We start from the raw sequence: 9615 nt of genomic DNA, 5'->3' as shown, positions 1-9615 counted from the left end.
ATGTATTAGTCTGTACTGAAGCAAAGATATTCCTTATGCTCAGCAACAACAAACATCAGCATGTTGTGATTTCTATTTAAGCATTAGGAAGAAAAACTTAGGAAATTTTAAGTCTTAAAACCAAGACTGAACCAAGCACCTTCTTACTGTCATCAAACCTCAATGAAATACAGATTTGAAAGTAAACCTGCAGCCGTTCTTTTCTCCTGATGACCTTCTACCTTATGATTGCAGTGGATGGTCATGTACTGCACTCTCCCTTCACAGTACTGCATTGTTTCATGGCATTGCCACTACAACAGATAGTTCCTTTAAATATTTAGGGAAAGTTTAAGTTATATTTTGCATTGATTTTTAGCATTTGTATGGTCTCTTTTTGGAGATTTTGCTTTTACCCTTTAGTAGCATTACCTCCCAGCTGGGCTCAGAAAACCCTTTACCACAGGACATTTATCTGAAAGTTGTCAAGGAAACTAAAAGGATGAGAGGAAACTGAGACAAAGACAATGCAGCTGACATCTGTACCATAATCTCACTCAAAGTAGACACAAGTAAAAGCTGAGACCGAGGAGAAAATGCCAGTTGCAGTTGTGTTAAAGACCTAATGAAGAAGGGACGTGCAAGAAAGTGGTATAGAACTGCTTACAACAAATTTTAAAATTCTTGATCAAAAGGATTGAAGGAATAAGTACAGACTCCAAGCCATAAGACCAGTAAAAAGAGTCAAGGAATCATCACTATTATTTCTTTTGGAGACTTCAATTTTGTTTTGAGACATTCTTATTCGTAACAAAAACACAAGAACTCTCCAGCTGTCAGGTACCCTCTTTAACCAAGAGCCACGATTAAGGGGAAACTGGAATATAATGGAAATAAGGCAACTGATATCACCTAGGCATATCTCACTGCATCATTTGGTTGCCATAGATACTTGACAGTAAAAGCATATTAATCCCTGCTATTCAGTGTGTTGTACAAAGTAAAATCCCCCAGATTAATTGGCTTAATGTACTTGTTTACCAAAATCTGCCTCTGTAAAATGGGATGTCTGGAAGAAATGTAATGGACTGTGATATGTACAAGTCATATTGGATAAACTTAATGGTTGCTTTGTTTTAAAACTATAAAAAGCAAAATAGCCTAATCACCACTGTTTACAATGCTTATTTAACAATATTTAGGCAGAACAGACATTTCAGACTACTAGCAAAGTATGTATCTGTATACTCTACAGGTATTACAGGTTAAACATAAGCTAACAAAGAACACTACAGGTTTAGAACTACAAATGAATCTCACAACCTTTCAGACAGGCAGCATAGACATTAGCAGAACTGTCATAATCTGAAAGAAGGAAAACGTGGTTTGTTTGTCAGTAACTCTCTCTTCCTTCCTCTTTCTTGCAGTCTAATCAGCTCTCACGTAAAATCTCTCTTTGGCACTTTTTTTTTTTTTTTTTCCTTTTTTTTTTTTGTATTCTCATAAATTTTCTTTCAGATTTCCTTTGACTAACTGTCCTAAACAGCCACTAGGGCATATGTTGAATAGAATCTTTCCTTTATCCTTACATCACCCCACCTGAAGAATTTCTCTCAGGCACAGAATTTGGTTTTGCCCCTTCATAAAAGTGAGACAGACATGGTAAGGATCTGCAATGATGTAAATAACTTATGCAGCCTATGCCTCAATATTTTTTTTTAAAACAACAGCAAATATTTTTTATATCAGTATCTTTAACACTAAGACTAAAGCATTTAACTGGATATACACATATTCGATGAATATACATATTCTTTAAACATCTACTTTAATTTTTTTATATTTGGCCATCATGTCTGAAACAAGGAGGCACGTAATCATGAAAAGTTAGTATGTGGACTTACAATACAATCAGTAAGAACAATTAATTGAAGAAAAAATTGAAGAAGTACCAGGTACTAATTAAGAACTACTTTTTTTAAGCAACTGACAGTACAAATACTTCTCCTGAATTTCTGTGAGACTGTTTAAAAATTGATCAAAGCACTTTCACATAAAGTTGGGCTTTGAAATATATAATCAAAGTTAGCATTACTACTGATCTCCCTGCCCATTTTTTGCCTGATTGCCTAAGGAAGCAAAGATAATATGACCACCCCCTATGCCAGCCTCCATCTTTCAGCCCTTTTGCTTTCAAAACTGTTGAGCAGTTTCCTCAAAGATAGAAAAGTGTTAATAAAAAATAACAGCATTTCCTTGAGTCTGGAAAAGTGTTTTCCAGGTACAGAAAAGAGATAAATGAGTGGTTCTTCTGAGAGAAGCACAGGGCTCATAAACACTGTTAATCAGCTGGCGGGAAGACAATTAGCTTCCATGAAGCTGCAGAACACACTGCCACGTGTGTGGGTTTCTTAGAAGGACCAGAGGTTGCCAGTGCTCTAGTTTAGAAAGACATGCTTATTAGATCAGCATCACTTAGCTCAACAGCTCAGACAATATATCTTGTCTGCTTATAAACAATACAGAGATTGCTTTCAGTAAGAAGCCCAATCCAAAACATCTTCCGAGTTTCAGAAGTTGTTGAGAAGCCCGGTGTTGAGTCAGGGCTTGAACTTTTATAAAAGTCTCGGTTAATGCTGTAGACTAAATTACATCCTGAGAGGCAAGTACCTTTTATTTCTAGTTGTCTGTATGTGAAGTTTGTGGAGTGAGTCTGTCCTTGCTATCTTCGTATTTGTTTTGTTAAATACTTAAGTGAAACCATAAATATGACTAGAAAAAGAAGCAGCTCGCATTATGCATGGCACTTCTGCAAAGACAGCTAACAAAACAAATTTTAGAACTGTCTCTTCTTTAGAAATACCACTACATGGATAAAAGTACCAAAAAAAAAAATAAATCACTAAATTCTACAGGACAAGAAAAAAAACACAAACAACCCTGTTCCCACATACCAAAAGTGTAAAAACTCCTCAACCTATAGGTGCAACTCCTGCAAACCATGAAATTCAGCTACAATATATAGATTTGCAGTGCATGGGTACCTCGAAGCACACACCTGAAGGCAAGTGCAGCTGCCCTAGATTGTGATAAACAAGTTTTTTTAGCATGACAGGGTGAAATGTATAGTTTAAAACCTAAGTGACTGTTGCTTTACTTTAGAGGGATTCTCAAGATTTGGGCATCATCTTTCTTATTTTTGCAGAGAAGAAAGAGGACCAAATAATCTTTCAAAATTCTTTATGTATTCCACTTTTCCTGTAAGTCTACTAAAAACTCAACAACAGTAATAACCTGTCTCAAACTGAAAACCACCAGAAAAAGTACTCTCAACTATAATGGAGTAGAAGAACTGAAGATACTCTTACATTGTCCATCACTTTGCACAGCTGTAATACTTAATACAATACCAATAGCTTAATGCAGTAAATCATGTCTACCTTTTCAGAATTAAACTTTTCACTGAGTTTAGAGGTGTTTGCATTCCACCATAAATATTCACTCCCTGCTAATTTTAAAAAACAAAACAAACAAACAAACAAACAAAAAAAAACCACCAAACACACCACAACTATCTAACCAGTAAAAACTTACAAATTAGCTTTTGGTAGTAAATTGCACTAGCTGGATTTGTACGTCATTTGTGTTCCACAGAAGCTGGATTCCTACAGAAGCTGCCTGGAACAATTTGCAAGGTGACTCATGTATCTGGTGGGCATTGGAATGGGTATGTATCAGCTGCCTTAGCTGGTACACAGCTGCAGCAATGAAGAAAGGCAAATGAAAGAGAAGTACAAAGGAGGAACTTATTTGGCTCTGACATTCTTCCTTGAATTCCATGCATTAAGAGATCAAATCTTACGAAAACAAAACAAACAAAAAACCAAACTGTGTTCCTAAGGTCTGTCCACATTTAGCTTCAACTTCCCACACAGCTGTGTCCATTAACATCCAACAGACTACACAGTCTGGAAGTTGTGCTCAGAGTTAACAGTGCTACACAACAAGGCTTTTTTATCCAAACAGAGATTTCCTCAGCACACTTGTTGAGGTAGGCATCGCCCATCAGTTCAGAAAAGTTTCTCCAGACATACCACTGATGACAAGAACATGGGAAAATTTGTCACCCTCAGGAATTTGCCTGTGACTGACAGGTGATGAAAGACACTGTGAGAATTACTGAAGCAACATGTACTCCATGTGATAATCTGCCCCCTTCATGCACTGAAATAAACCAGGCACTCACTAGGTTTTCACAGAACTTTTTATAAAATTATTTTCTTCTAAGCTTAGATCTTTAGCTACAGGTTTATGCAATTTCCCTGTCAACAATCTTTGTAAAGTTAAAAAGCAGTGCACTTCCATGTCCAAGGTCTTGAAGTGACAATAAAATGATGCAATACTTTTTGTCATCTCCTCCTGAAAATTGCATGCTTTGATGTGGTAGAGCAGCTGTAGCAAACTGTGATGGCTGGTGTACAAAATGAGAGCATTTGTTCCATGAATAAAGGGAAAACAGAGTGTCCTGCAAGTTCACTGCTCTGCTAAGCTATTCACTGGGTACAACACAGAAAAACTAACGTGACTTTTCAGCAGCATTTTAAACAAATAGTTTTCATTTTAAATAATGCCATCTATTTCTGTCAGAGTCACTCATTAATGGTTTTCATAGTCAGTCTCACGGCAGTTCCAGTTCTGAAGACCCTAATCAGGTAAAAGAGGATTCTATTTCAAAGAGGACTTAATCTTCCACCCTGAAACACAGCCACGGTGTTTCATTATTACATGAAATATACATTCTACAGTACCAACACATCTTACTGTCTACTACGAGTAAAGCTGTAGGTCTAGGTCATTTGTATCTTGCCTTGCCCTGCTTCAAGAGATTTCAATCAGAACTTGAATATTGCCTTCTGATACAAACATGGAAAAAAGCCTAAAGCTATCTGAATGAAATTTGGCACAAAACATTGCTCTGAAAGTATTATTTAACTAGTTTAAGCCTACAGCAAGGTTTTACAGCCAAGCTATGAACTCCCCAATAATAGGATCCCTAATAAAAGTGCTGACAGACCATTCATAGCTTCAGCAGCAGTCATTAAAATGCACTAGAATAGAGAATTCTCAGGATGAGATTCTCAGCACCAAGGAACATCTGACATCTTGATAAACACACACATTTCTCAGCATATGCACTACATACTCACTTTTCCTCTCTGGACAGCATGTAATTACATTACTTTCTGCAAAAATAATGACTTTGTCACTAAATATTAATTACCTGTTTAGTAACTAACAAAATCATATTCTACTTCCACAAAAGGACATGGAACTTCAACCAACATTTCCATAAAAAATATCTTCAAAGGAGTACTTTTACTAAAGGATTTAATAATGGATTGCTTTGCCCCAGGGCTTTATTTTCTACAGCAGTCCTAACTCTACTTTTTTTTTTTTTTGTAAATCTGTTTAATTTAAAAAATATGCCCATGTGCTACAGGATGTCATTTTAATCACACATTATTTCCCTCAGATAGAGGGAAAGGACATAAGTATTGTTTTCTTCTCTAGAAGTCACATGTTCAGTCATTTGAGAGAGACAAAAGAACTTTGGTACTTGGTCCCAGGAACAGCAGAATAGTATCCAGATCTGACTTCGATTTGTAGTCTGTAAACCTAAGAAGGCCAGGAAGATTTTTTGTTCCAATGGAGAGCATTCCCAAAAGCTCACAGATGTTAATGAGATTTATGAAATTATAAAACCACAGCATAATTTATCCATTTCCTTAACCCAACCTTCTCCTCAGAGCAAGGCTAAACTCAAGGATATGTCATTTTGAAGAAGGCTTTTTCCTGTTAAATTTTGAGTGTCTCCTGGAAGGAGATTCTGTGTCCTCTTTGGGCAACTCTGTGAGACATTCAGACCCACATTTTGCCCCTCAAATCACAGGACACAGCTCCTAATCCGCTTGAAAATAGTTCTGACATACTTGCAATCTCTAAACATTTACTGGGCTCTAGTGTAAGGGCTAAACAGGAGTAAGAAAACCACTTGCATGAGACCACACAAGCCCAGTTATCCTCCTTTTTCCATCAACTGTGAGCAGTTTGTATTAAAACACAATTTAATAAAATGCAAAAGAGACATTGGAGCAAGGACCAGAATTCCAGCCTAACTCCTGGAATCAACGGCTCACACGCCACTCTCTGGAATCATACTTAATCCCTTCATGCTGGTAAGTGTTACGTTATTCAGAGCAGAACACAACACAAAGGAAGTCCACTGACTCTTGAAATTCATTTCCTTCAGTTACACATCCCTCCCATGTAATGATTACCTTAATACAGAAATGGAAGTTAGATACAAATCCTTGCTGGCAGGACACGGTTCAGAAGAATGCTTCAATCCAATGACATGAAAGGCAGAAAAAAACTAAACAAGAATATTGACTAAAGAGCACAGATAAGAGTTCACAACTCAGATCTTAATGGAGTTCAGTGAATTACATAAAATGTAAACAAAAAATGTCTTTTGTTGTAAATCTTTCCCAATTTCTAAAAATCTTTGTTATTTTTTAATGACCTATGAAGCATCTGTTTTCCAGCATGAAAACATGATTTGTCATACCAATTATTGATCTCTACAGAGCCTCTAATGGGATTGATAGTCACAGAACCACATAATTTTCAACATCCATAATGCAGCTGCAGGAAATAATTCTGCTTTTACAATACATTCTAGCCTGAAGTAGCAGGTTATTTGAAATGTAATTTCTTAATAGGGAATAGGTGTAACATACAAGGATCTACAGTTATCAACCACTTGTTTCCCTTTTTTTTTTTTTTTTCCCTTGAAGAATCAAGGTTTTTAACTAAACAAATCTTCTTTGCTGCGCTCAGGGATGTCTTCTAGACCCCTGGATCCACTACTGTCCAGTGCCCATGCTACCCCCTTTCTGTAGACCAACAAGCTCTCCCTATGGTAACTACTCCACCCTTGCAGTGACTCATCTTTCTATACCCCACTATTTAGTCAGACTGTATCAGACGAGAAAATTTACAGAATAATTGCAGGAAATTACAAAATGCTACAAACAGGATGTTACGGAATACTCAGAATAATTACACCCCCATACCATGTACAAAGGACAGTCCATGAGTGCCAGCAGTCTCAGAAAAGATGTTCAGCTACTATTTGGGGTTTGTTTGCCTTACACATTTCTTCTTCCAGCCTTAAGTTCTCGGATGTTTCTAAGAAAACCTCTAGATGTCTTACATAGGTTTTGCCAGTATCCAGAAAATTATTTTATGCCTTTTCTCTGCTCTGTGACACAGTTCATTAATTTTCTCACATTTCTGACCATTTCTACAATTCTTTGCTACCCCATCTGGAACGCCAGGTACCCCAAGGTTTTAGCCCCTTACTATCCTATTAATCACCCTATTACAAGATTCAGTTCCCATTAGAATATTGTCTAAAAACATTCCCACTATATTCTCAAAACTCCCTTACCAGGAAAAAAATACAAGATTTCTGCTGGACTGTCTGCTTTTTGCAGCCTGAAGTCTTAACCACAAGGGATTCAACATTCAACAAATGCAGCTTTGTGCTATCAGGTGTCAATTGTTCTCTGGTCCCAGCAACCCTTTCAGTTTTTACTCAGAACCAGAATCAGCAGTGCAAGATGAGAAATCTTTCTATTACAGCTTTGAAACAAAGCTGAAAAATATTCTGGGCACACCTGAACACCACTATAGAAACAGAAGTCTTTCACCCTTTGGGAAAATGGTCAATAAAGGAAACAAAAGCTCAGGTTGCTCATTCATTTTCACAAATAAAATTCACTAACGTCTTAAAGTCCCACCAGAGAGGATCATCACTGTAACTCACAATAATAAAAATCTAACAATCTACTTACTTAAATATATTAGCAACTGCACTACAACCAGCATTTTCTTTCATTATGAAATGTTGATCTTAACAGACTTTTTAATCACAGAGACTCTTTTATTAACAAATGAAAACACCAAAAAAACCAAAACCTGTGGCATACAGTGAACCATAGGAAGCTGGAATTTCCCCATCTTTAACAGACACGCTTTACCATGTGACAAGTTCACAAAGAGCAGCTGTTCAATTTATCAGACAAATCTCAAATCAGAAAAACAAAGAAACAAAAAAACCCAACAAACACTTTCCAGTTGATGCAAATGCTGTTCTCTCTGACCCATTGTTTCAATGCATCAGATAATAAACCAAAGCCACAGCACAAAATCTCTTTATTGATCTAGTAAAAAGGGGTTGTAAATTGTTTATACCTTGGGGATAAGCTATAGCACAGCAAATAAAAAGAGCTAAGAAAGGCAGATGAATATGATCAGCTGAACAAGTTTGCTTACAGTTTTCCAAGACTGGATTGGCCTAATTTTTACAGAACTTAGATTAAATTTAGAGAGGAAAAGACCATGTAACTTGGAGACAAACTGTCAAACTATAAGGCTGCATTGTGTGGAAAGTTAACAAATCAGAAATTACCTGTTAGTATTGAAACATACAGAACTTTTGAAACTCTAACTCTTGCTAACTTGAGAACCCCTTCTAGGACACTTGTTTCAGAAACTCTGTTGTTCTTCTTTGGACACAATGTCTTTCTTGTAGTGAGGGGCCCAAAACTAACACAGTATTCGAGGCATGGCCTCATCAGTTGTGAGTGCAGGGAGATGATTTCCTGGTGTTAGGACAGATTTGTAAGGAGGCTATATAAGCACAGACTTCGTTGTTTAATCAGATGTTTCATGTTCTTTTTGTTAGTTAGTTTGGGTTTGGATTTTTCTTGGGTTTTGGTGTTTGTTTTGTTTTCTCTGAGATTTTCCTCATTCAATGTCTTAAAGGAGCCCAAAAGAGCAATGGAAGGAACTCAGTGCACCCCTGAAATTCGTAGTGTTGGAATTTACAGGACAGCAATTTCCCTGTTCTTTAAATGATAAAACTTTTAGAACTGTATTACCCACAGCACAGTATTATGTATGACAGTGTTCCTATACACTTTCTCAATATTTTAAAAAATGTGTTTTGCCCTTTATTGCCACTACTCCTCTGAAAAAAAACAACAACAGATAAAATTGGAAATTCTTGTCTAGCAGAATTTGCATCTCAGCAGACCATCTTGCCATTTTTATAAGTAATTTGCTCATTGCTTTAAAAAAGAAAATCTGGATAACAGCTATGACTCCTTTCAAAATAAATAGGTGATCATTTGAAATGCCAAAAAGAAATTGCAAAGATGTTACTTGCTTTCAAGCCTGTAACCTCTTCTTTTCTTAGCAGTACAGTTGAATTTCAGTTTAAGTCACAAATGTATTTGCAGAAATAGAAATATTAGGAATATATCTATAATTTTGGAGTTTAAGTGATGGTGCTTAGACAGCAGATCAAGTCATCCATCTCACTAGGAATGCCTCTTCAGACTTCAGAAGCAGTACTAGTTATCTTCTTTACCTTGAAAACCATGTCTCTTTTCTATATGAAGCAGTCAGTGAAAACTGTGAAGTACAACTAGAATGACACATGCAAATTTTTTTATGATACAAAAACAATCAGCTAGAACCATTTCCATTTTATTTGCATTTCAGACT

The sequence above is a fragment of the Apus apus genome, chromosome 5, assembly GCF_020740795.1.
Source record: "Apus apus isolate bApuApu2 chromosome 5, bApuApu2.pri.cur, whole genome shotgun sequence".
In the NCBI taxonomy this organism is placed as follows: Eukaryota; Metazoa; Chordata; class Aves; order Apodiformes; family Apodidae; genus Apus; species Apus apus.
This window is presented reverse-complemented; position numbering follows the sequence as displayed.